At 45.7% G+C, this 25,863-nt stretch overlaps 1 protein-coding gene across 3 annotated transcripts in view; it reads left to right on the plus strand.

Moving 5' to 3' along the window:
• The window catches only part of LOC149340271 (nephrin-like), a 382,817-nt gene that overhangs the window by 103,201 nt on the left and 253,753 nt on the right, over window positions 1-25,863 (plus strand). For all 3 annotated transcript variants that reach the window (XM_089549015.1, XM_089549013.1, XM_089549014.1), the window contains exon 2: window positions 23,660-23,720. The gene's annotated coding sequence lies outside the window, so the exon portion shown is untranslated. The remainder of the gene's footprint in view (window positions 1-23,659; window positions 23,721-25,863) is intronic.

Here is a 25,863-nt window from a genome sequence, read left to right on the forward strand (position 1 = left end):
GGGGATTACCTGTGTAGGTGAGTACCAAGTTTGCCCGGTGATCTGTTTCTTCGCTGCGTCGACGTCCATCTAGTATTTCATCTCGGTTGAGTTTAGATGCCCTTTCAATTGCATCGTCGACAATGGCGGGGGGATATCTTTGCTTGGTGAGGACCTCTCGCATGCGATTGGAATTTCTCTCGAAGTCTTGATCTTGTGAACAGATTCTTTTAAATCGGTGTGCCTGAGAGTATGGAATGCTTGTTTTGGAGTGGCGAGGGTGACAACTTTGAAAGTGTAAGTATTGTTGACGGTCCGTCGGTTTTCTATATACGCTGGTGTTAAGTGAGCCTTCCGTTACCGAAATCTCGACATCTAGGAAGTTAATTGAGGTGTGGGAGTACGCGTGAGTGAATGATATGTTGGGGTGGACAAGGTTGAATTGTTCAATAAAATGTAGGAGTTCTTGCTCTGTGTCAGTCCAAATTAGAAAAATGTCATCCAAATAGCGTTTGTATAGGATGGGCTTGATGAGAGAATCTTGCAAGAATTTAGATTCAATACTATGCATGAAGATGTTGGCGTAGGCGGGGGCCATCCTTGTACCCATGGCTGTGCCATTAATTTGTAAGTAGTGTTGATTGTTGAATTCAAAGTTGTTGTATTCGAGTACGATTTTCGCAAGTATTTCTAGAACACGTGTGGCAGGAGACTCCTCTTTTCTATCTTGTCTGTACGCTTCGGTCAGAGATCTGATGCCATCGGAATGAGGAATATTAGTGTAGAGTGAGATTACATCTAATGTTACCAGAAAGGCACCTTCCGGAAGTTTAAGGCCCTCTATTTCGCGAAGGAAATGGTTTGTGTCTCGTATGTAGGATGGGTGTGTTGTTGGAATATGCCTGATTAGTGTGTCAATGTAACTGGAAATTGGTTCTGTAATCGTGCCAATGCCAGATACTATAGGGCGGCCAGGATTATCCTTTTTGTGGATTTTCGGTAGTAAGTAAAATCGACCTGGCGACGGGTGTGGTGCGAGGAGGGCTTTAGATAACCTTAGGGTTATGTCCCCTTTTTGCGCAAGCTGATCCAGAGTCTCTGCTATATATTGTTGGTATTGTGGAGTTGGGTCTTTTTCAAGAAGCTGGTAGAAGCAAGTGTTAGAGAGTTGTCTCAAGCCTTCCTCAATGTATGCTTCACTATCCATTACTACTATACCGCCTCCTTTATCTGCTGGCTTTATGGTTATATCTGTCCGTCTGCTGAGAGCCTTCAATGCATCCCGTTCTTTTTTGGACAGGTTCGGTCTCCCTGGAGTGTGGCTTTTGTAAGCGTGAATTATGTCGTTCTGGACCGCATTAATATACATATCCAAGTGTTTGTCTCTTCCCATGGTAGGAGTCCAGTGTTGGTTTGTAACGCAGAATTCTCTGCTGTCTGCACTAAGTTGGGGCCTGTCACAAAAGTATTCTTTCAGTCGCAACATTCGTGCAAAATTGTCCAAATCTTTTAAAACTGAGAATTCATTGTATTTACTTGTGGTGGGGCAGAACGTAAGACCTCGAGAAAGAACTGATTTCTCGTCAATTGTTAGGGCGCTGGATGATAGATTAATAATGCTATCCTGGAAACCGGACCCAGAGCTTGTAGCAACGGGTTTATCATTAGTGGCTGCTCCCGTTCCAGAGCGTTCTGCTTGTGTTGTCGGTATTAATGTCGTTTGTGTCGTTGCGTTGAATTTGTTGTTGGGGCTTGCCGTAACAATGGGGTGATTATTAGTAGCTACCTCCGTTTCGGATTCTTCGCGTTCAGCTGGGTTTGTCCACGCGAGGTGTGGAATCCCGTCCCTAATGAATTTTTTGCGTTTTATCTCGCGTACCTCGCGGGTTCTCTTTTCCTCAAAGAGCGTAAGTTCGGTGGCCTCAGGCGCGGTTAGGGGAATGTGTTGACGAGCACGACTCTCTTCTTTTTTCAGAGCCCCCAAGACCCTCTCAAAATGGCCAATCGTAACTCCAAGCAAATCCAAAGAGGCAGATTCTAGTACACGATTCCAATTATCCTTTTCCTCATCACACAGGTTACCCATTGATGGTGTTAGTGAAATTTGTAAACCTTTTGGTGCGATTTTGGATTGCATATAGATCTTTAGGCTATGGATATGCCTAAAGATCTATATGCAATCCAAAATCGCACCAAAAGGTTTACAAATTTCACTAACACCATCAATGGGTAACCTGTGTGATGAGGAAAAGGATAATTGGAATCGTGTACTAGAATCTGCCTCTTTGGATTTGCTTGGAGTTACGATTGGCCATTTTGAGAGGGTCTTGGGGGCTCTGAAAAAAGAAGAGAGTCGTGCTCGTCAACACATTCCCCTAACCGCGCCTGAGGCCACCGAACTTACGCTCTTTGAGGAAAAGAGAACCCGCGAGGTACGCGAGATAAAACGCAAAAAATTCATTAGGGACGGGATTCCACACCTCGCGTGGACAAACCCAGCTGAACGCGAAGAATCCGAAACGGAGGTAGCTACTAATAATCACCCCATTGTTACGGCAAGCCCCAACAACAAATTCAACGCAACGACACAAACGACATTAATACCGACAACACAAGCAGAACGCTCTGGAACGGGAGCAGCCACTAATGATAAACCCGTTGCTACAAGCTCTGGGTCCGGTTTCCAGGATAGCATTATTAATCTATCATCCAGCGCCCTAACAATTGACGAGAAATCAGTTCTTTCTCGAGGTCTTACGTTCTGCCCCACCACAAGTAAATACAATGAATTCTCAGTTTTAAAAGATTTGGACAATTTTGCACGAATGTTGCGACTGAAAGAATACTTTTGTGACAGGCCCCAACTTAGTGCAGACAGCAGAGAATTCTGCGTTACAAACCAACACTGGACTCCTACCATGGGAAGAGACAAACACTTGGATATGTATATTAATGCGGTCCAGAACGACATAATTCACGCTTACAAAAGCCACACTCCAGGGAGACCGAACCTGTCCAAAAAAGAACGGGATGCATTGAAGGCTCTCAGCAGACGGACAGATATAACCATAAAGCCAGCAGATAAAGGAGGCGGTATAGTAGTAATGGATAGTGAAGCATACATTGAGGAAGGCTTGAGACAACTCTCTAACACTTGCTTCTACCAGCTTCTTGAAAAAGACCCAACTCCACAATACCAACAATATATAGCAGAGACTCTGGATCAGCTTGCGCAAAAAGGGGACATAACCCTAAGGTTATCTAAAGCCCTCCTCGCACCACACCCGTCGCCAGGTCGATTTTACTTACTACCGAAAATCCACAAAAAGGATAATCCTGGCCGCCCTATAGTATCTGGCATTGGCACGATTACAGAACCAATTTCCAGTTACATTGACACACTAATCAGGCATATTCCAACAACACACCCATCCTACATACGAGACACAAACCATTTCCTTCGCGAAATAGAGGGCCTTAAACTTCCGGAAGGTGCCTTTCTGGTAACATTAGATGTAATCTCACTCTACACTAATATTCCTCATTCCGATGGCATCAGATCTCTGACCGAAGCGTACAGACAAGATAGAAAAGAGGAGTCTCCTGCCACACGTGTTCTAGAAATACTTGCGAAAATCGTACTCGAATACAACAACTTTGAATTCAACAATCAACACTACTTACAAATTAATGGCACAGCCATGGGTACAAGGATGGCCCCCGCCTACGCCAACATCTTCATGCATAGTATTGAATCTAAATTCTTGCAAGATTCTCTCATCAAGCCCATCCTATACAAACGCTATTTGGATGACATTTTTCTAATTTGGACTGACACAGAGCAAGAACTCCTACATTTTATTGAACAATTCAACCTTGTCCACCCCAACATATCATTCACTCACGCGTACTCCCACACCTCAATTAACTTCCTAGATGTCGAGATTTCGGTAACGGAAGGCTCACTTAACACCAGCGTATATAGAAAACCGACGGACCGTCAACAATACTTACACTTTCAAAGTTGTCACCCTCGCCACTCCAAAACAAGCATTCCATACTCTCAGGCACACCGATTTAAAAGAATCTGTTCACAAGATCAAGACTTCGAGAGAAATTCCAATCGCATGCGAGAGGTCCTCACCAAGCAAAGATATCCCCCCGCCATTGTCGACGATGCAATTGAAAGGGCATCTAAACTCAACCGAGATGAAATACTAGATGGACGTCGACGCAGCGAAGAAACAGATCACCGGGCAAACTTGGTACTCACCTACACAGGTAATCCCCCCAACGTAAACAAAATCCTTAAAAAACATTTCAACATTCTCGAACAAAGCGAGCGCCTCGCAAAAATTTTCACTACTCCCCCTCACGTAGTCTACAGACGACCGAAAAACATTCAAAACATTCTCGTACACTCAAAAACACATAACCACCTTGGGTTGGGTTGCCGACCCTGCGCCAAAAGTAGATGCCACGTCTGCAAACATATGCAAACAACCAGCTGTGCGATAAGCACAGCCTCAGGCTTTAAATGGAAAATCAATGGCGACTTTAATTGTGACTCCTCCAACGTTATCTACCTCCTAGAATGTGGTGTGTGCAGTATGCAGTACATTGGGCAGACGGTTAACCCTCTACGATTTCGCTTTAATAACCACCGCGCTCATGCCCTATCTCTACCTAACCTCCCCTTGTCAAAACACATTAATGACAGAAAACACCCATTTGAAGCACTTAAATTAACAGTCTTACAGGGTGGGTTCAACAACACCCGGGAGCGGGAGCAACGCGAGTCGTACTTTATTTATAAGTTTGGAACAATTGCCCAAGGCATTAATGAGAACCTGGGCGCTTTGTCTTCAATACGCCCCCTCAAATCCAGTACTGACCTTGGATTTCCGGCCTGACAGGCCTCGCAAGCTTTCTCCCATACGCTTACACCGATGGCCTCATCGCCCACAGCGTTCTTACCTTCCCCCGTTCGACCATCTTGACGAGAGCGGCGCCGTCAAAGAACTTAAGCACCCCCGCCATTCATAGTGGCCCCACGCGACGATTCTTCCCCAAAGTCGCCTCCGTTTCCGGCCTTTTCTTTTCCTTTTTTTGTTGCCTGTGTGGGTGTGTGCAGGTACACTCCACGTGTGTCTCGTTAAATCCCACTCTGCCCGCCTTGACTCATCCTGCCAAAGAAGTTGCACATGGCGGAAGTCTTTCTTTTTTTTTTCTCCCCGCCCTTTTGCTCCATTGTATCTTGTTTACTCGTTTAAGTGGACAACATTTGAGTGCACCTCAAATCTATGCTGTGCGTCGGCCACTGTTTGTCTCTATACACTTTGCTAGCTGTCCGCTGTGTTAGGACTCAGTTCTCTGTCCATATTCCCCTCCCGCTCTTCCTTTTTTTTCCCTCCCCTTTTTTCCTTTTTTCTTTTCTCCCCGCGACCGCATACGTGGGTGGCGGGCGACGACATTTACCCTCCCCACCCCCTGCCCCGTTTGTGTATTTTTTGTTAATTTTTTCTTTTTGTTCTCTTCCCTGAGCCGTTCTTCCCTCTGCAGTGTCGGCTTGTTTTGGCTCAGGTGTCGAACACGTGTACAGATGGAGACCCTTTAAGAAGAGAAGCAAGAACCATGTAACCTCAGTCTTGAAAAAGGACAGGCTCTGTCCGAAACGTCGACTCCCAATAAACGAAGCGTTTCTCAATTTCGCATCTTATTTTAAACTAGCAACCAAGTACGTTTACCTTATTGTGCTATATATATATATATATATATATATATATATATATATATATATATATATATATATATACATATATATATATATATATATACATATATATATATATATATACATATATATATACAAATGCGCGCCTTAACTAAATTAAATAGCAGTGTTCGCGCCACTTCAGAGTCGTCAAGGAGAGACTTTCTTATTACCGTGCAACCCTTGTCACCAAGTGCTAGGCAAACTAGTTTCTGAACCCGATTTGGACAGTAAAACTCAAAAGGCGAGGCATTCAAGCATTAATTAGGTTAATCGCCATGCACGAAGGTTACCGAGTTCCTATTAAGGAAATAAAAGCGAACCTTTACTGTTCAGACATATTATGAAGCACCTTTACATTGGTAAAACCTTTCCTTCATCAATAAATATCAAACAAATTTTTACGGCCGGTGCATAACATGATCCGAGGCCAAAATCAACTTGACCCACTGACCATTGCAATACAAACCAAATATATATTTTCAACAGCATATATTTCCTATATCTGCCAGGCACATCTCATTGTAGTGCTGAAAACAACACATATACAGGCTTACGGAATAACACCGCGGCAAGCGTAGGTGCCTCTTTAATTTTGGTGTACAGAATCGCCGACAAAGGATTTGGCGCGTATGTGTCCAAAATATAAGTAGAATGCTCTTTCGAAAATCGTTATTCTGCTCCAATCACGCGAATCAGAATTCGGCATGCTGTCATGCTCGTGCTCCGAGACGCGAAAAAGGAACATCGGGAAGCATCATTACAGTAAGCTCACTGCCTTCATCGCACGACTTCGAAAGAAAAGCCCTTTGCTTGTGCTTCATTACCAAGAACAAAACAATCAAAAAAGACTTCTGAAAAGCAGTCCCCAATTCCTCATCCGGCCCTCCTCCTTTCCATCGCGTCTCTTCTCTGTATAGAGAGCCACACAAGTTTCCAAACATTTCTTTATCTTCAGTTCGCGCCGGTCCGTACGCACGTGTTGGCTCGAAAAACGGGAGCTTCTTCAGGGCTCTGACGCAGCATCGAGGCGCTGATTATAAAAGGGAGCGGTCGTCTTATTCGGCACGCTGCGTCGGTGTTACAAAACAGGCTTGCTGTTGTCATCCGCGCGACGACGAAGGCGACAGCGGTGATGAGACAAAGCACCCAGAAAACAAAGCAAAGGCGCAGCCACAACAGCGCTCTCGCGACGAACAGCAGCAGCAGCAGGCTCAACGAGGAAACAATTCGCGATCGATAGCGAGCCAGCAGCTCCGACGACCCAGTTTTCGTTGTCTTCGTCGCTCGCGGGACAAGGGGCCTTTGTTTTGCCAGCGCGCTCGCGCAGCCAAATGCTTGAGCTGGCTGGCCCGGGCCGCGCGCGGAGAATACAGAGAAGCGGGCAAACTTGCCATAGTTCGCGCAAGCACACTACGCGGGCAGGCCGCCGAGGCTAACGCCAGGGCTGCCGCTCGAGTCCTTTGTTGCGTCGACCCAAGATTAACAGGGGCGGCTCGGGCGACGGACGCTGCACGTTTTGCTTTCTTGTTGTGGCGCCGCGCGAGGAGCCCGACAGAAGCTCGTGTAGCGGCCGGAATTAATGGTCTCTGATCCTGGCCACTCTGGTTTCAACCCTTCGCCCTCCCAGGCTTCGCCACAGAAGGCCTAGACTGGTGAACAGGGTTTCGGTCTGTTCGCTTCGACGCGTGGTTTTCGCAGTGGCTGGCCGCCAGGCCCCAGTGGGCCAACTCTGAAAGCGCGCAAGAAAACAGTTACGAAGGAAAAGGAGAAGGTCCACGTGTTTGGCAAATGGATCCGATAAAAGTTGGTGACGAAAAGAAAAAGGATCAAAAGACCTCGATGAGAAGGAACGAAAGTGTTCTTTTGGCTTCCGGAATTTTGCTCTAGACAACGCTGGTTATCTCTCCTTAATTTGTATCGCGAAAACAAATAGGACTGACTAGCCCAAGAACTTGATTATTTTATGTTTCTTTCTCGATCACCTCGACTGCCTCGAACAATAGCCATTTTTGTTCGAAGAATGTTCCAGCTTATAGATCACGGTACACTGCTTAGTAGATTAGGGCTGAGTTTCGAAACGTGCAACACTGTTGCACACCTGATGAATAGTTCAAGTTGCACGTCACGAACCCTTGCACATGGTGTTTATCGAGAGAACGATGCATGGAAAATGCCTAATCGGCATCGAGAAACTTATTTTATATAAGAATATTAGACAGGGTCTCTACTTGAAAGTTTCTTTTGCAAGCTCTGAACAAGCGATGTGTCCATGAAATGGCATTCCGCTAGGTACTTTCTTAATTCCTAATTACACTTAGCGCATTTTGAGGTCCTCCTGCGAGTATACAGAATGCTAAAAAGAATCGATGTTATATTCATTTGTCACAGAATTGATTATAGGCTCCTCATGCTGTCATTTACAGCTTGACAAAACATGCTTCAAGATATACTAAGGGGGTTCAATGCGTTTCGCAAGCAGAGCTGTAACATTACCAATAATTTCTAGGATTAAATATAAGACTTCAATTTTTCTCATATACAGCATCTTTTTACTCAGTTACCAGTTGAAGGCCATGCATTCTAGGGAACGAGGCCAGGAGCCAGGCCTAGCCCGATGAGTCACACACCGACGCGCAGTATCGAAGCGCCTGATTATTCTGGAACAATGAAAGATCCCGCAGAGCATACCATAAAATGTGACGGTGGCGCAGAGAATGCTACTGAGAACGAACCACTGAGTTAGCAACAGTGAACGAGGCGCAAGCGTCTGAGCGCTATACTGCGAAACGAGAAGAGAACACAATGGGCCGTGAACACAATGACGCGGCACAAATACACGAATTCGACGTGCTACAAGAAACCGGGCTGCAGGCCTTCCACCCACTAACATCAAACACCGCTTCCATCCACAACTCCCTGGGTCGTCGCCGCTGCATCACTCGGGAGAAGCCGCATCTGCTTCCATGAACCTTTCATCGGCCGCTGGCTCCGTCCGCCTACAGCGGACAGATGAGGCGTATGCGGTGCTAAAGGGCGGCACGTGCTATGCTATCAATGATTAACAAAGAGATGAGAATTAGGTGGGATTCCTCATCAATCAGGATATAGCCGGCAACAAGGAGGAATTCTACAGCAATAACGAGACGGTGGAAGTTACCGTAATTAGGCTGAATAAGAGGTACAAACTGAAGCCGACACACGCCTACGCGCCTACATCCAGCCATGATGAGCAGATCGTTAAAAGCTTCTATGAAGACGTGGAATCTGCAATAAGCAAAGTTCTGCTTGGATCTGTGAGATGATCTGCAGTATGAAATAAAAAAAGATGCCCAGGCTTAGCTTGGTTAAGCCAAGAATGCGTTGCATATTGCGAGGTCTTTTTGCGCGAGGTATTGCTTGGCGGCACTCGATTTTCTCAGCAGCTTTTCCTCCGTGACGTCACGCGCCGGCGCAGCGCCCCTAGCGGGAGGAGCGGGAGTCAGGTGGTGGCTGCGGCCGCACGCGACCGCGCGAATTGGGGCCCAGCTTTTCCTCCGTGACGTCACGCTCCGGCGCAGCGCCCCTAGCGGGAGGAGCGGGAGTAAGGGGGTGGCTGCGGCCGCGCGCGACCGCGCGAGTTGGGGCCCAGCTTTTCCTCCGGCTGTCGTGACGTCACGTCACGTGGTTTGATGGCTGCCCGGCCCCGCCCAAGGGCTGAACTGAGTGATTGCAATATGCAACGCATAATAAATAAAATTTAAAAAAAAACAGTACACTGTACTGATCGATGACATCAATGCCAAGGTAGGCAAGAAGCAGGCGGGAGACCAGGCAGTAGGTTAGTATGGCATAGGGTCTAGGAATAGCAGGAGGGACTCACTAGTAGCTTCGAAGAGAGAAATAATTTACGGATCAGGAATACCTTCGTGCAAAAACTAGATAACAGGAAGCGAATGGGGAGATCCCCAGTGATGAGACTAAAAGTTAAATAGGCTTCATACTGGAACATTAAGTAAGGACATCCCAGCAGCAATGAGACAAATCCCCAGTATCGAAAAAACAAGTAAAAATGCTTAGGGAGCAATACATAGGGGGGAAGGAGCTGGTGAGGATCAATAACGGCAAATATATTGAAGGCTGGAGGAGAGATTGCGCTAGAAGAAATAGCCACCCTGTATACGCAATTCCTTATGACCACGACCGTACCAGTGGCTCTCACGAACGCTAACGTCATCTCAATCTATAAGAAAAAAAAAAGATATCAAGGACTTGAAAAATTGCATACCGATCAGCTTTCTGTCCATTGCCTAAAGGCATTTACTAAGGTAATCTCTCACAGAGTCATGACAAACTTAGTCTTCAATTACCCAGATGATCAGGCCGGCTTTCGTAAAAGATAGTCGACAACAGACCATTTTCACACAATCAATAAGGTGATAGAGAAATGCGCAGATTATTACCAATCTCTATATAGAGCCTTCATACATTACGTGCAAGCATTTGACTCAACTGAAACCTTTGCAGTCATGCAAACAGTGCAGAATCAGTATTTCGAACAGCGTTATGTAAAAATACTGGAAAATGTCTATAAAGGCTGCGCAGTTACAATAGTGGTTGATAGAGTCAGCAATAAAATTCCAATAAGGAAGGATGTCAGGCAGGGAGACACGATCTCACCAATGCTATTCACCGCCTGTTTACAGGAGGCCTTGATTTATAGGCCATGATTGGGAACCGTTAGGGATAAGAGTTAGTGGAAAATACGTTAGAAATCTGCGATTCGGTGGTGAGATTGCTTTGCTAAGTCACTCAGGAGATGAACTACAAAGCGTAATTAATGAGTTAGACAGACAGGCAGAGCAGGACGGTGTGTCTAAAAATAAGTATGCAGAAAACTAAAGTAAGGTTTAACAGTCTCGTAAGGCAGACCCGTTTACAACTGGTAGCGAGGGGTTGGACGTAGTAAGGAAATACGTCTGCTTAGGGCAGGTAGTGTTCTCAGATCCGAATCATTAGAGTGGAATAACTAGAAGTATAAGAATGGGGAGAAGCGCGTTTGGCAGTTTCTGTCAGGTCATGAATGGCAATTTGCCAGCATCCCTCAAGAGATAAGCATACAACAGCTGCATCTTACCGGTACTCACCTACGGGCAGAAACGTGGAGGGTAACGTAAAGAGTTCAACTTAAATTGAGGACAACGCAGCGAACGATGGAAGAGGGCAGAGTTGGTCAGGGAACAAACACGGGTAAATGACATCCTAGTCGAAATCAGGAGCAAGAAATTGGCTTGGGCAGGGCATGCATTGCGAAGGTACGATAACCGATGGTGGTTAAGGGTAACTGAGTGGATTATAAGAGAAGGCAAACGCAGCAGGGGGTGGCGGAAAGTTAGGTGGGCGGATGAGATTAAGGAGTTAGCGGGGATAGGGAGCCTACCACAACATTCCACTAACATGAAAAAGGCGTGATTAGGCCAGCACAATTCTACTCCAGAGAACTTGCTGTTCGGCTAGTTTGTTGCAATTAATCTTCGTTAAAGGCGCCAGTTATGGACAAACAATGAAAAAGGACAACGTAATGATGCGCCGCACGACGGGGCGATGGGTGCATAGTGGAGATGTCTTTCTTCGTATTCTTTCTAGTGCCGGCTTCTTCAACCAAGAAATATTTGCCTCGTTACGGTATGAAGGGTGATCACTTCCTCCTTCTTGCCGTTACCGAGAATGAGTTATTGACTCATTACCGCAAAACCACAGAATTAACGAGAGTCCAGTGAGAGCTAGATGCATGTTCTCATTGTTACGAAAAGTTGCAGTTAGAGCCATCGAATGGTAACGGTCACGGTGCTTGGGGACTGTGAGGGCGTTGTACTCTTTATTATTTCGAACATGAAGAAATTGTTAACAGAGCCTGCTTTTTCCTGACAAAACAGAACTTTGCTTCGCGTCTGCATGAGTTTTTCAGAAAGATGAGGTCGCTCAACACGACAACACTCGGAAGTGCAGCGTTCCACAATTCTGTGCCTAACCAACGGCATATTCCGGACATCATGGTACTTGTTTTCCGAGATGAAAGGTTATCGTTAGGGTACGCGCTTTGTGTCTGACGAAGAGGTCGCAAATGCAGATCGCTGTTTGCTGTCGTCAAGAGGCACACTCATTATTCGGAGCTAGCACGTAGAGGCTGCATGTTAAGCATGTTCCTTCTCGTCGTCATCGTCCAACCACACATTTCTCCATGTGGAGAAACATACGCAATTTTTACATATTTATGCACTACCGACGTGTTTGTTGAAACATCGGTGGTGTTGCCAGTTTTGAAAGACAGGTGTGTCTATCGTCACTTGAGTGTCGTTAGGTGTCTCTAATCAAATTAGGAATAATCCCTACGATCACGAATACCAATTATTCGCCTGGTCCAGCTGTGCGGTAGATGCGGTAAGAATTTTCAAATTTTTACTTTAGTCCTGCACGTTTTTTCTTATTGTGGGTATTTATGCACCTACCTTGAGTAGAATAGACTTATGCTATTAAGGTAAAAGCTACCGACGTTGTTTTCATTAACATCAGCACGGCCCGTCCCTTTGGTTACAATGTGTGACATCCTATTGAGAGTAATTATAAAAGCTCGTATTTCTTCTCCTAGAGTTTCTGTTTTGTAAGTTGACAAGCAGGATACACTCACTTTCCTTGTACTTGACAAAATCCTTATATTATTCATTGGTCACCTCTTCTATGCGACCGCAATAGCTTGATGTGTCTTGGTCTTCGACCAGTTAAGTACTAAATTTATACTGTCTTGTTTCTCCTCCGGTTTTGGAGGGAAACACAAATTTGGCCCCTAACTTCGGGCCATCAGGTACTCTACAACAATATAACGATCACTGTGAATCGTATCCACAAATTTCTGTAATCATCTACTGTTCTATTTTTTTTAACGTTATCCTTATTTGCCGACATCCACCTGCATGGGGTTTACTGCCACAGCTTAGCGCTAGTAACATTTGACGACTAGGCACCGTTGCGAAGTCTCTTCACTACAGTACGCTGACCCGCAGGAATGCATTCACCTGCAGAAGCCTACGCGTGCACTTCCAGGAGAGAGAGTTTTGATGTGCTGAAGAAATTCCGGGATTTTTTCGGCCTTTGCCTCTGGCCGGAAACAGCATAATTACCTGCAATGCTCTCTTCACCACAAGCGTAGCTACGTCAGTTGCGGGTAAAGGCGGCTGAGTACACACATACGCTTTCTTCTTCGCGTAACACTACCTACCTAATGCGGAAAGGAGGAAGAACGAGCGTACTAAGAAACCTAATCAGTAGAGACCATAATCGTTTATTCCCAGGCAGGTGCTTCACTATGACCTGGGCACATGAAAATCCTGCTGGGTGAACGCAGTGCGCTTTATCTCGCTTGTTTTTGTTTCCAGCGTGCAAAAGGAAAGCGAAAGGGTGCGACCCAATCATAGTTAAACGTTGTAGTCTAGAACTAAGGAGACCATTATGAAAACAGACTATTCCTTGCTGGAGGAAGCCAAAGATGAAAAAGACAGAATACCACATATTTCTAAAGGACCACTGGGAAGGGCTCTTTACTTAGCGAGGCCAGAGCGTTCGCAAGGGAAAGAACCGCAGGAAGTGTCGGGAGAAAATGGAGAGTTGCCAGTTAGATTAGGTGCTGGGTCAGCAGCTCAGCTTGCATCCCGCTAATGAAAACCTACGCACGAGGCAGATATTTCTGGCCGCTTAACCACCTCTGCGCGAGTTAGGCGACTCTAAGCTCTAGTCACGCGCAAGGGAAACGACAGACCGGGGAAAAGGGCGGGAAGCAGGTGGCGAGAGTGGCATTTCAGGGAGCTGCCAAGAATGCCGTTGGAAGTTAAGGCACTCGGGTGGCACTAAGACAGACAGGAGGAGATAGAGGGGCAAGAGCGCACTGGGGAGCCCTCGTTGAATGTACATGGGCTCCGCTTTAGGAAAAAGGAGAATGAGGAAGAAGGGAGCCCCGAGGGCGATTTGGGGCGCGCCCCCGGGCCAGTCTTCCGGGCGTGGGACGGGAGAGAGCGAGCAGAAAAAGCGGCGGCAGCAGCAGCAGCAAGCAGCCGCATCGTCGGCAGCAGCGCACTGCCATTGTCGTCGCGCCGCCGCTGGCGGCCTCGGGAATCGATGGTCCAAGGCGGCCGGCTAGGGAGCCATGAGCGGTAGCGGCGGCGGTGGCGGCGCTCGCCCTTTCCCACTTCTTCCTTCTGCCGCGTGCGCCAAGGCATTTTTTTCCCCTCAGCGCTCATTCTCTCTCATTCTTCGTGCTCGTTCTAACGCCTCTTCATTTTCACCTTCCTTCTTACCCTTACCCTCCCGCATTTTTCCTTTTCTCCTTTTCTTTCCAGGCTCAATAAAATATACCTTCTCGCTCCTATCCCCCGCCCCCTCCCTTTAGCCTCCCCTTTTCCCTAAGGCCCCTTCGCCCTTAACTTTCTCCCCCTCTCATCTCGCAGGCATTTTTCCCGTATAGCTCTTTCTCTTCGTTATCCCAGCGCCACCACCAGCACTTCTCCCTTGCTCTCCTTGCTCCGTGCCTCGTGGCAGCGCGTTCCTGTCGCCGCACACCAAAGGACCGCTCCCGTTCATCGCCGTTCCGCCTCGTAGCGTCGGGGCAAAAAATGCGCGCAGCCCTAGCCCTCCCCTCGTCGCTCTGCATCTCATCCACCGCCATCCGCTCATCCTATCGTCCTCCTTTTTTTACACCTCAATATTTTGCTGTTCTTTTCTTCGTTAATGCCTCATATTTCGATTTTATATATATTTTTTTTTGGTGCGAGCACTTTGCCTGATGTTAATGCGCTTTTCATTCTCCCTCTTTCCCCACGTAGCACCATTTTTGGAAAGCGCTCTCTTTTTGACTGTGCAGGACGTATCGCGAGTCAGTGTCCCTCCCCAAAGTGCTGTTTAGCTCCCGTTACAGCCCATGGCGATAACGTGTGCGTCACGGAGATACCCCCATTCTTGGGTTTTTCTGTGCTTCGCGCTTGCAGGCTTCGTCTTGAATATCACCGAGTGCTTTCAATCTGTCCCCTTCTTCCCTAAACATCTTCCCTACGCTGTGGCTTTGTTCACTTTAGTCGCTTACAGCCGCACATGATATGGAAGCCAGTCTGCCTTTACGATGGGCTTCCCACCTTTCTTGTTTGTGCTCTTGACTTCTTGCAGTATTTTTTTTCTTCTAAGGTAATACTTGTCCCATGGTTCAGTTGGTTTTTTGAATTCTTGTTTTAGGGGAGTTCTTTTTTACGTTTAACTAGTTTCTTTGAGCTCTGGGGGGAACGGTTGAGTGAAGGCGGGCTTAAGCGGGGATGTGTAGAAAAATAGCCTTCCCGTGCGTGTCCATCACGTGAGACGTTTCCTCCGATCCAATAATGAGACACGCTGAGGACGTTACCACGGCGTTCTCCACACGTCAGCGTCAGATAACGCGGAAAAGAGGCTTCCCTGAGTCATGCTCTTGCGCCTGGTTCTGGAAAAAAAGTCGGGATTCACGCGACGCTACTTTCCACTTAATGGTCGAATGAACTAAATCAAGAAATGAACACGTGCCCCGGGCTGGAAAGTTCCCTGCATTTTTGTTACATCTTTTATTTTTTACATTTTTTTCTATTCGTCGCTCCTCGTGTGGTCATCCAGAAGGCGAGACGTATTAGCTCACAAGTAAAATATTCGTACGACACGTGGGAAACTTGCTTAGCTCTCTTTTAGTTGGCGTTCTCACTGATCAGCCAGATTTTGCTGTGTCTAATAATTTGGCTTGCGGGCAGATTGCTCTGGACTCTAGTTAGTGCTAGTCTCATAGGAGTGAACTGTTTAGCTATGTAAATTGAACCGGCTGGGAAACGACCGCATATCGCTTTTGTTTCCATGGTTGCCACTGACAGCTGATGCATTAGAAAAAGAAAGAAAAACAGAAAGGAAGGAAATATTTCACGCGCAAGTAAGCACACTGACAGGACAGAATCTACTTAGGCGCAGTATAGTTTGCTTTAAAGCCCACTTTCGTGAGTCCTGGTCGTAACTTTCGTGTAGAGGCCGCTTAAATCTGCTCTTCAAAGGGCGTATTTGCCCGATAAGGCCCTCATACACGAGTTCAGTGCGGCCCAGATCGCAACAAAATATCCCAAAGTGACCCGTCATTATGCCTGGTTTTTCATGGATACATGTTTTTGGTAAAAATATGACTTTTTCAGCACAGACTTATCAGTGCTGCGAAAAAACCAGAAAACCAGTAAATCGTTTTAAGTGGTGAGTTGGTTAACTAAATTTTTATAATTACCTTTTCGGCTAGGAGCTAGGCACCTAGTGGCAATTAGAGATTTTAGCCGGTCGTTAGTAATAGCTGCAGCAGTTTTTAGAATTTAGAAAACGCTATTAGCCTTGGCGCTGTGGCTCGATTAAAATTTGGATTTTTTTACTAGTTAGTGCACTGGAAAGATTGCTTTGCCTGCGTGCTTTTCGAAAGCGCATGTATTTTCGCGACATGCAGCTAGATTTTGTCAAGCCACAGCGCCGAGGATTATCGCGTTTTCGAAATTCAAAAAAACTATACGGCTATTACTAACGACCGGGTATAACTTTCTAATTGCTACCAGTTGCCTAGCTGTGATAGTTACAAAATTTAATTATAGAAACCAGGTAAGCAGCGCACTACTGACGACAGTTCGCCGGTTTTCCGGTGTCCGCCAACACTCGTAAAACTATGCCGCAAAAGCCATATTTTTACCCTAAAAAGCTTGTTTTTGAAAATTATTTAAAGCATTCACTGGAACACCTGGTAGACGACACCGAGTTTACACAAGGCCGAAACCGCAACGACACCGGGATGACACCGGCCATTTATATGCTTGCGTTAAAAACAGCATGCTTTCTGAGCCGTATGGTCGGCCTCCACTTTAAGGCTATTGACAATGCTTCTTATTTCCTAGTCTTCTTTGTGTTTGTGATCGACCAGATAATAATTTCATTACTACTCTCATCTGTGAAACAGTTCGTTCTCTGATCATGCTCCCTCTACCAGGGCTATTTTCTGTGCGTCAAATGCCTGGTTAAAATCTGGTCCAGGCAATTACTTCAGGCTTCAAGTGTTCACTACCTTATTCCTTACTTATTAACCTCTTTACGGTTTTTTAACCAAACCAATTTTTTCTCTTGCATGTGAGCCCAATCAGGGTTCATGAATATGTACTCGGCAATGGTACTTTTGTCGACAGAAAACGCAGTTTATTTCGCCTCTTAATCAAGCTGTTTCTCTCTCTAGTCGGCTTCCGTGCTTTTAGTTGTCAGTTCTGCCTTGCTGCTCCTTTTTAAGGTTAGAAAATGAAGGAATTGTGCGCAGACATTATTGCGGCAAGAGAATTCATGAGGTAACAGCAGCAGGTTGCGACTACTAGCCAGCACCAAAACATGCAGCGCAGTCGTTGGAAGGGCCCTCAAAGTTTCGGATGAATGCCCTTATGACCTCGCAAACCGGACCCCTTCCAAGAGCAGTATTTAAAATTTAAAAAAAAGTAAACAAAGAAGGAGCATTCATGCTGTATGCAAGTCAGGCCATTGTGCAAACTCTGACTTCTACCGTTAGCGGCAGAATGGCGGGAGATGTGATTCGTAGTACATTTAGCACCTAAAAGCAGCCAAGAGGGTCATAATGAAAATCGAGTTACCCAGCCGTGAAAAGAAAACATAGCGCCCTAGTAAATTCTCTGGCTGTGTCGTTTACACCATGGATAGGTCTGCCAGCGCGGTGTTGCAATGACGGTGAAGAGAACTGAAAATACTAAAAAATGTATAACTAAAATCAACATTTTCTTGAACCATGGGGAAACAGTGAAACGTTTTTGTTTCCAAGGCGGCTTTCTGGGTTTCCATCATCTTTGCGCATTTTAGCCTAGTTGAGGAAACAGAATTTTTTATTTTAATGCTATATCTACTCTCTAGGAATCCGCAAATCCGGACGACGAGAGAAAAGCAACAAGAAGAATAAGATTAAAATGGAGCACATTTGGCGGGTACTGTCAGATCATAAATTGCAGTGAACTGGCAAAGAACCTGTTCAAGTGCAGAGATATGGAAAACGCCTGTGTCCTGCGGTGGACGTGGTCAGCATGATGATGATCATATATACTCTAATTGTCCATGGTAGAGAGAGAGAGATGGGTTTCCTGACCACACAAACAAAGTGAACTAGAGGGAGAAGGCTTGGGGTGCTTAGCCGACATTACGACAAAAGTTCTTATCTTCATCTCGGCAAAGCGTAAAGAGTTTATATTGCAGCGTGCAACGCGAAATAGAACACCGGAGCAGAGACGAAAAAACTGCGGCGGTCCCTCAGTGGTCCGAGCGCGCGAGCAAGAGACAACCAACTTCTTCTTCTACTAGTGCACGCACTACTTCTGTCTCTTCGAAGCCATATATCAATATAGAACCTTCACTTTAAAAAGGAAGCTCCAGAGAGGAGGGGGGGGGTGATGTGAGAAGGGTGTTAGGAAAGGGAGCGTGAACCGGAAAATCTTGCCTAGACAGGATGGCTACTAAAGAGGTTGGCCGGTTGACCTGCAAAACTGCGATAAAGAGCAGAAAGAAATCCGGGAGGTGGGAAGGATGGTAACTTTGCCCGTACAAAAACAAGTTATCTTATCCAGACGTTGGCTAAGCACAATGAGGCTCCCCCCTCCTGTACTCAATTTGCTGGCTCTAATAGCGTTGCTTTGAATGAAATGGAGGGGCTGCTGTAAAGAGAAGGAAAAAAGCTGGAATATTTACTAAAGTAATCTCATAAACACCAGCACACTGTCCGAAAACTTGAGATACTCAAGTGCAAGATGCATTTTTAGATTATCGTCAAAGATGCAAAACCATGCCATTCGATAGAAAGAATGGATGGGAAAGTAAATAATTATTAGTCGCTGTAGCGTATCCCACCACCGTACGGCAAGAATCGCATTTGACGTCTCACCTTGACAGAAATGATCCAATGAAAAAATAATATTTCACAGTCGTAAACTGTGTATCTCCTTTCCACAACACACACTCACCGCTCCTGAAGTTTTGCAAGGTGTACCGAATCGAGGGCCCAGAAATGAAATCATGGTTGATAAATACTGATTTAAAGTATCAAACTGCGCTTGAGTTTTTAGTTTCTTGCGTTTCACAGCATTGAATCTAGAACTACGGACAGTATTATACTTGTTTCCTTTATTTAATGTACATTTGCCTTTGTTACGAAAGGCTCCATTGGTAACGAGCAGCTTTAAAAGAACCTTCGGCCAAGCGCAACGCGGCAACGCAGACGGACTCAATCTGGGCCTCGCGCCTCGGTTCTGGACAGCACACTTTTCTACTCTTTGCGACGGATAACTGTGCGCCGAGAGCCTTCTTCCTAAGGATCCGCACTTTTAAGAGGATTGCGCGCCGTCTGGAAAAGCTGCTTTGTCGTCAGTACTCAGGTGATTACGTTGCGAGATACAACAGCTACAGTCCGAGTGCAGCGTGGGCGCAGGCTATAGGCTGGCTGTCCAAGGTAACGCCACTGTAGCCGGCAACAGTCGTTCGTTGTGCTCCTGGTAAGTTTTCAGCCTGGCGCTGTCTGAGCCAGGCAAGCGCGTAGCTGGCAGTAGGCCACGGTGCGCCGGGATAATTACTGTAATGCACTCCGGCGCGAAAGGGGTTCGGTACCTTGAAGGTCGCGAAGAACGGGAAACGCGGTGTAAGAAGCTAACAAGAGTTTCGAGATCTGCGATGAATCAGGTAGATGATAAAAAGCAGTGAGATTGTAGAAGCGTTTAGCGAGCTCGCAGTTGTATCATTAGAGAATGACTCACAGCTCGCCGCTTTAGGGTAATCGCCTTTCGTACACTGTTCTTGCTGCATGATTGTACGCTGTTCATAACGCAGGCTGTACAGTGTTCTATGGCAAATCTGCTCTTTTCAATACAATACTCATTACAATGAAGACTCCGCGTCCCTTGATAGAAGTTTAAGATCGACTGTGAAACAGACGAGTACTACCCGTGCCTTTTTTTGTTTTGTTTTAAAGTGGCGTAAACGGGAGACAACATTTGTACCTGAAAAAAAAAAAAAGGAGTAAGAACCTTACCGCGTTGCAACTAGCCCGCGCAGCTTCAAGTCTGAATTACCACGGTAATTGGTACTGGTGGAAGTTACTACGAACCTCTTTGTCTCGGCTACGTCCACCAGCAATAAAATATGGGCGTGTTGTCCCGCTACTGTCGCAAGCGTACGTTGGTACGTATGCAAAGTGTTTCAGGGGAACCTACCACTAATTTTTTGAAAAAGGGTTTCTGAGGTAAACGAACTTCTTCGGCCTAGTAATATCAGTGTTGGCGGACGTCAAAAGCAGGTGAATCATGTTAACTAGTAAAGTAATTAACTAAACTGTGATAGTTGACTCAAATTTTTTTTTCGATAGGCACCCGGCCGATTGCATCTAGAGATTTGTAGCCGGCAGTTAGTAATAGCCTTATCAGTTTTTCGAATTTCGAAATCACGATTGCACTCGCCGCAGTGGCACAAATGATGTGGGTCATATCTCGCGCATTTCGAGAATCGCGCACCTGCAGAGGGGTGCGAGGGTGGGGGCGCAAAGTGGCGTCAATTAAATTACTGCACTCGATGAGGCGCGTACCACGCGAAATCTCTGCACCGCCCACGCTGGAGTAGTGAAGTGGCGAAGAGCGACGAACAGCGAAGCATGGGCGGGGCTGAGATTGTCACGTGATACGTGCGTCACGGAGTGTCGCGATTTGATTGACGTCGTTTTGGGCCCTCCCGCAAGCGCATGTTTTTCGAATGGCGCGAAAAACGGCCCAAATCAGTTTAGCCACAGTGGCCAGGGTAACCGTGTTTTCCAAATTCTAATAGCTGATATGTCTATTACTAACGGGCCACTATAAATTTCTAAATACAATCGGGTGCCTATCGATGCAAGTTAAAAAGTCAACTGTTAGAACTTAGGCAACCATGATTCGCCTGTTTTTTAACTTCCACGAGCACCGGAATTACTATGCCGGAAAAAACTTCTACTTCCCTCATATACCCAATTTTTTAAAACTAATGGCAGGCTTCCCTAAAACACCTGCTATATTTATTTGCCTCTGGGGTGGGCAAAACTATCTGATTTAATGGCTCTGTCAGTAATGATTTCCTACGACCAAAGGCAGAAACATCGCGGCACAATTCGTTGCCCAGACTGAAGATATCAATAGCCACTGATCTTGCAAAGCAAAAACAGAGAGGCTTTAGTGGAGAGAGTACTATGTTCTCAGGAAAAATAAATAAATAGACTAAAACGCAAAAGTGAAAAAAATGGCCCTGCAAGGTATCAGTTAAAAGAATTGAATACCTGCAACTACAGTACAAATAAAGCTCTGTTTATCATCACAAAAGATTAGACAAGATACGCGCACTAGATACAAGGTGTCCATTTTTGCAGAATCCGGAATGTGGTGCGGGGAATTATGCCAGAAGAACTATGAAACCCTTGCAGATTTTCGAGCAGTCATTCGCAGTCTTGTTTTGTGCTTTATAAGAGTCCTGTGCTTGCTGCAGTGCAAGGCCTGTCGGTGACTTTTGCGTGTCATTACAAATCAAAGCCGAGTACGGCGAAGTAGTAGCAAATAGATTTCGCTTAAATTATGTTATCTACAGTAATATACACTTCTTGTCCATTGTGTGCCTGTTGCTTTCAACGGAGCGCGGGCGCGTTCTGACATTTTTTGATATCATCATCATCATAACATTTTTTTGTAATGTTATATTCACGAAAGACAGCTATGTCACGAATCTCAAAATCACTTATCATTCATCTGGTTAAAAAACTCACTAATTATAGTTCGCAATGTAAACTTTGAATTTAAAGAGTAGCTTTTAGTATCATCCGTGCACCGAGCCATGGCGGATACCAAAGAACAAACGAAAGCAAGGAAAGGCAGATCTTAACTGGATTGAATGTGCTTTTTCTATTCGAGTGGGCGTTTATCGTTTTCCTCGAGGGGTGATGCCACTTCACGGCCTTGTCAAAGTGACGCCACACATTATACCATGTGCCGTAGTGAATTTTTAACGACATTTTTTAGGCTAACGTCCGCAGCCTTGCGTGGCATCCGACAGTGGTCCACGAAATTCTGTACCAGAGACGTTTTAGTGCATCATAGGTTGGCTACAGACTGCACTTCTGTGGGTGCCCTCTTTACGTTGTCAAAAGGATATCTACAGCTGCGCAGAAAAAAATTCCAAGGCATCCAGCGCGATGCATCAAAGCGCTATAAAACGCCTCCGCTTTCAATCTTGGAGGCCCCACGACATTCATCGCCGCAAAGTGTCGGTCATGTAAAATAAATTTTGCATATCCAGACACAACGGCTGTGTTTAATTTCCTTCCCCGTTCATCATAGTGAGCGACATCCGTAGACTGCCGGCTGAAAGCCACCTCCGTCGTCGAAATGTGTTTCGTAGAGATAAGTTTCGCGTTCATGCGACTCTTTCTGGCTAAAATTTTAATTCACGATGAATTTAAACAGACGAATGCGAGGTAATTGCCCAAGACGGGGCCATAAGTGACGCTATAGCTAAAGCGTCACAGATTATTTGCAGGGTTATGCTGCTGTATTCGTTGAATAGAGAGTGAGGAAGTATACAGGGTGTTTTTTTTTAGAAGGTCCAAAATTTTAAAAAAAAGGTAAACTGCTTTAGATTTATTTTAGCACTGGGGCTATACTGCAGGCTACGGCGGGCGCCAGGCGAGAAGAAAACTGTTTTAATTAGTTTGCTGATTAACTAAATATGTTAATTAACTTTTCTAATTTTTGTTTTAGGGGATATGTTGTATTCGCAGAATTGGAGATCGTCCTCTAAACAGTCCAACCAAGAAAAAACAATTTTCATTAAAAATTTTCACGCACGTTACGAGGCGCGAAAAAGTCACCCTGGTAGGCATCTTCACACCGTAACGCAGCGGCGGGAGCGCCTCTGACGTAGTTCACTCCGCCCTGCGCTTTGCGTCAAGCGTCCCGGACTGGCGGCCTGCGCTATCGCTGCTTATCTCGCTTCGCTCCGCGGCCTCACGGAATGCCGCGCTGGAACAAAAACGCATTGACACAAAGTGCAGGGCGGAGCAAGCGCTCACAGACGCTGTGTTACAGTGTGAAGCTGCCTACCAGGGAGACTTTTTCTCGCTTCGTTACGCGCGCAAAAAATTTTTTCATGAAAATCTTTTTTCTTGGCTGGACTGTTTGGAAGATTATCTCCAATTCTGCTAATACAACATATCCCCTAAAATAAAAATTATAAAAGTTAATTAACGTAATCAGTTAATCAGCGAACTAATTAAAGTAGTTTGCCTCTTACCTGGTGTCCGCCGTAGCCCTCAGTATAGCCCCAGGGTTAAAATAAATCTAAAGGAATTTACCTTTCTTTAAAAATTTTGGACCTTCTAAAAAAAAACACCCTGTATATCAACTGAAGACAAAATTGAAATAACACGGAAGAAGGCGAAGGGGAAAGGGAGACATTTTTACGCAGTGCCGTCTATATTAAATACACTGTTAGTTCATACGTTGTCTCTATCGCGACGCTGTATCTTGAAATTAACTAAAACCATTTCGGTTTTCAGAGGCTTGAAGTGAAAAAAAATTGTTCTTTTCGTTTAGGCTCAGGACGTGCATTTTTGTTCAGAAGAGTGGAGTGATGAAAAACACCACAGGCGAAAAAAAAAGAGGGGGGGGGGGATAAAATAATGTCTCTCTTTGTGTGGATATTTTTCTCCTTCCTTCCTTCCTTCCTTCATTGCTCCAGCAGAAGTGGTTTCCAAATTTCTGCTTCGTTTTCACACATGTACTGTAGCTCAACACCTTTCTCTCCTTTCAGGTGCTGGCAAATCGGATAACCCGCATCGAGAGTCAACCAGGGTCATCGGTTCACACTAAAGGTACGTGCTTAGAACCATTTTTTTTTAATGAAATATACGAGTATATGTGTCCAAAGCTACCTCCTTTGTAGCTTAACCTTAAGTTAGTGTCGCTTCTCTGCCTCAAACAATCTTCACGTGCTTTGTTCTTCTTGGTGGTACCATCAGGTCAGTCGAGCGACCTTTAGCCGTCTTCATCTGTGTCATGAGAATCCTGCTCCATTAGAAGAACGACCAATGAAAAGACTACGTTCATGCCGATCAGGGAGGCGGTGTGCTCGGTCCAGGGTTCCTAATAAGCACTAATAGATTGGAAAGGAATGCTTCGCGCTCCTATGTAGGTCGCCGTCCTTTTTCATATACCCCACAATTCATGCCTTTCTACGCCGTCAGTGCTGAATTCACCACTGCACCACAACTATTACTGCATGAGTACAAAAAAATTAATCGTCTATCTCGTCTTCGAGAGTGGATGCAAGCATGAAAGGCGCATCACATTCTAGAAGGCCTTATAGATCGTGGGAACCACACTCGAGTCTTGAATAGCCTCCGTCGTCAGCCACTTCTCTTAACTGGATAACGCGCTTGGCTTCTTTCGCAGCTTTTGGCTTGCAGCCACCCCTTTGGCCAGCGCTGCACGTGCCAAATAAGACAAGATGTCGACAGCACATGCTACACAGAACGTTGCCGCCGTCGCTTCAAGCATTGACCTCTCCCGTTAAACACTCCACAATAAATGTGAGCAAACTAAACAGTGCTAAACTCGTCCAGTGACGTCATTAGACTTAGAGCAGCTTACAAACGAACCAGCGGGCATACGCCATCGAAGAAAGACCAAGAGAGCTTGAGTGGATAGAGCGCCTCAGAGGTCAAGAAGGTCAGACGTGTTCGCAGAATGACTGTTTCTGACACGTACTTTGACCTGCTGGATTGGCCTTCGCAAGTTCACAGAAGTAAACAAAGGTAATTCCATCATGAGGTCGTGCAAAAGGCGAAACGCACTGAAGGTCGGTGTCCGCGAATGGCAACCGGATGAAGGAAGTTGATTAAATCTTGCTCTTGCCTTTCACGAGGGAGGTCTTCGACCGACTGGGTCATGAAACGGCGTCGTCACCGGTAATGAAGTTGAACTTCCCGTCAACATCTGCTCTTCAATCCGTTTATTCTACTCGCTCCGACGCGGCATAAAAGTTTAGGAACAGAAATGGCGCCGTCGTGCCGGCAACTGCAGTATCATATACCGGGTGTTTTTTTTTAGAAGGTCCAAAATTTTTAAAGAAAGGTAAATGCCTTTAGATTTATTTTAACCCTGGGGCTATACTGAGGGCTACGGCGGACACCAGATAAGAGGCAAACTACTTTAATTAGTTCGCTGATTAACTAAATACGTTAATTAAATTTCGTAATTTTTATTTTAGGGGATATGTTGTATTAGCAGAATTGGAGATCGTCTTCGAAACAGTCCAGCCAAGAAAAAAGATTTTCATGAAAAAATTTTTTGCGCGCGTAACAAAGCGAGAAAAAGTCACCCTGGTAGGCAGCTTCACACTGTAACACAGCGTCTGTGAGCGCCTGTGACGTAGCTCCGTCCGCCCTGCACTTTGTGTCAATGCGTTTTTGTTCCAGCGCGGCATTCCGTGAGGCCGCAGAGCGAAGCGAGATAGCGCAGGCCGCCAGTCCGGGACGCTTGACGCAAAGCGCAGGGCGGAGTGAACTACGTCAGAGGCGCTCCCGTCGCTGCGTTACGGTGTGAAGATGCCTACCAGGGTGACTTTTTCGCGCCTCGTAACGTGCGTGAAAAATGTTTAATCAAAATTGTTTTTTCTCTGTTGGACTGCTTAGAGGACGATCTCTAATTCTGCGAATACAACACATCCCCTAAAACAAAAATTACAAAAGTTAATTAACATATTTAGTTAATCAGCGAACTAATTAAAGCAGTTTTCCTCTTGCCTGGCGCCCGCCGTAGCCTCCAGTATAGCCCCAGTGCTAAAAAAAATCTAAAGCAATTTACCTTTTTTTAAAAATTTTGGACCTTCTAAAAAAAAACACCCGGTATAAAAGAGAAAGCATGACTGTTCTGTACTTTTCCACTCACAGCTAGAGCTACCAAGAAGTGGCGCTTTTAGATATCACTTAGAAAAAAACTGGTCGCGCCCAGCAG

Source organism: Amblyomma mixtum, chromosome 6 (genome assembly GCF_055824585.1).
Source record: "Amblyomma mixtum isolate Tamu chromosome 6, ASM5582458v1, whole genome shotgun sequence".
NCBI lineage: Eukaryota > Metazoa > Arthropoda > Arachnida > Ixodida > Ixodidae > Amblyomma > Amblyomma mixtum.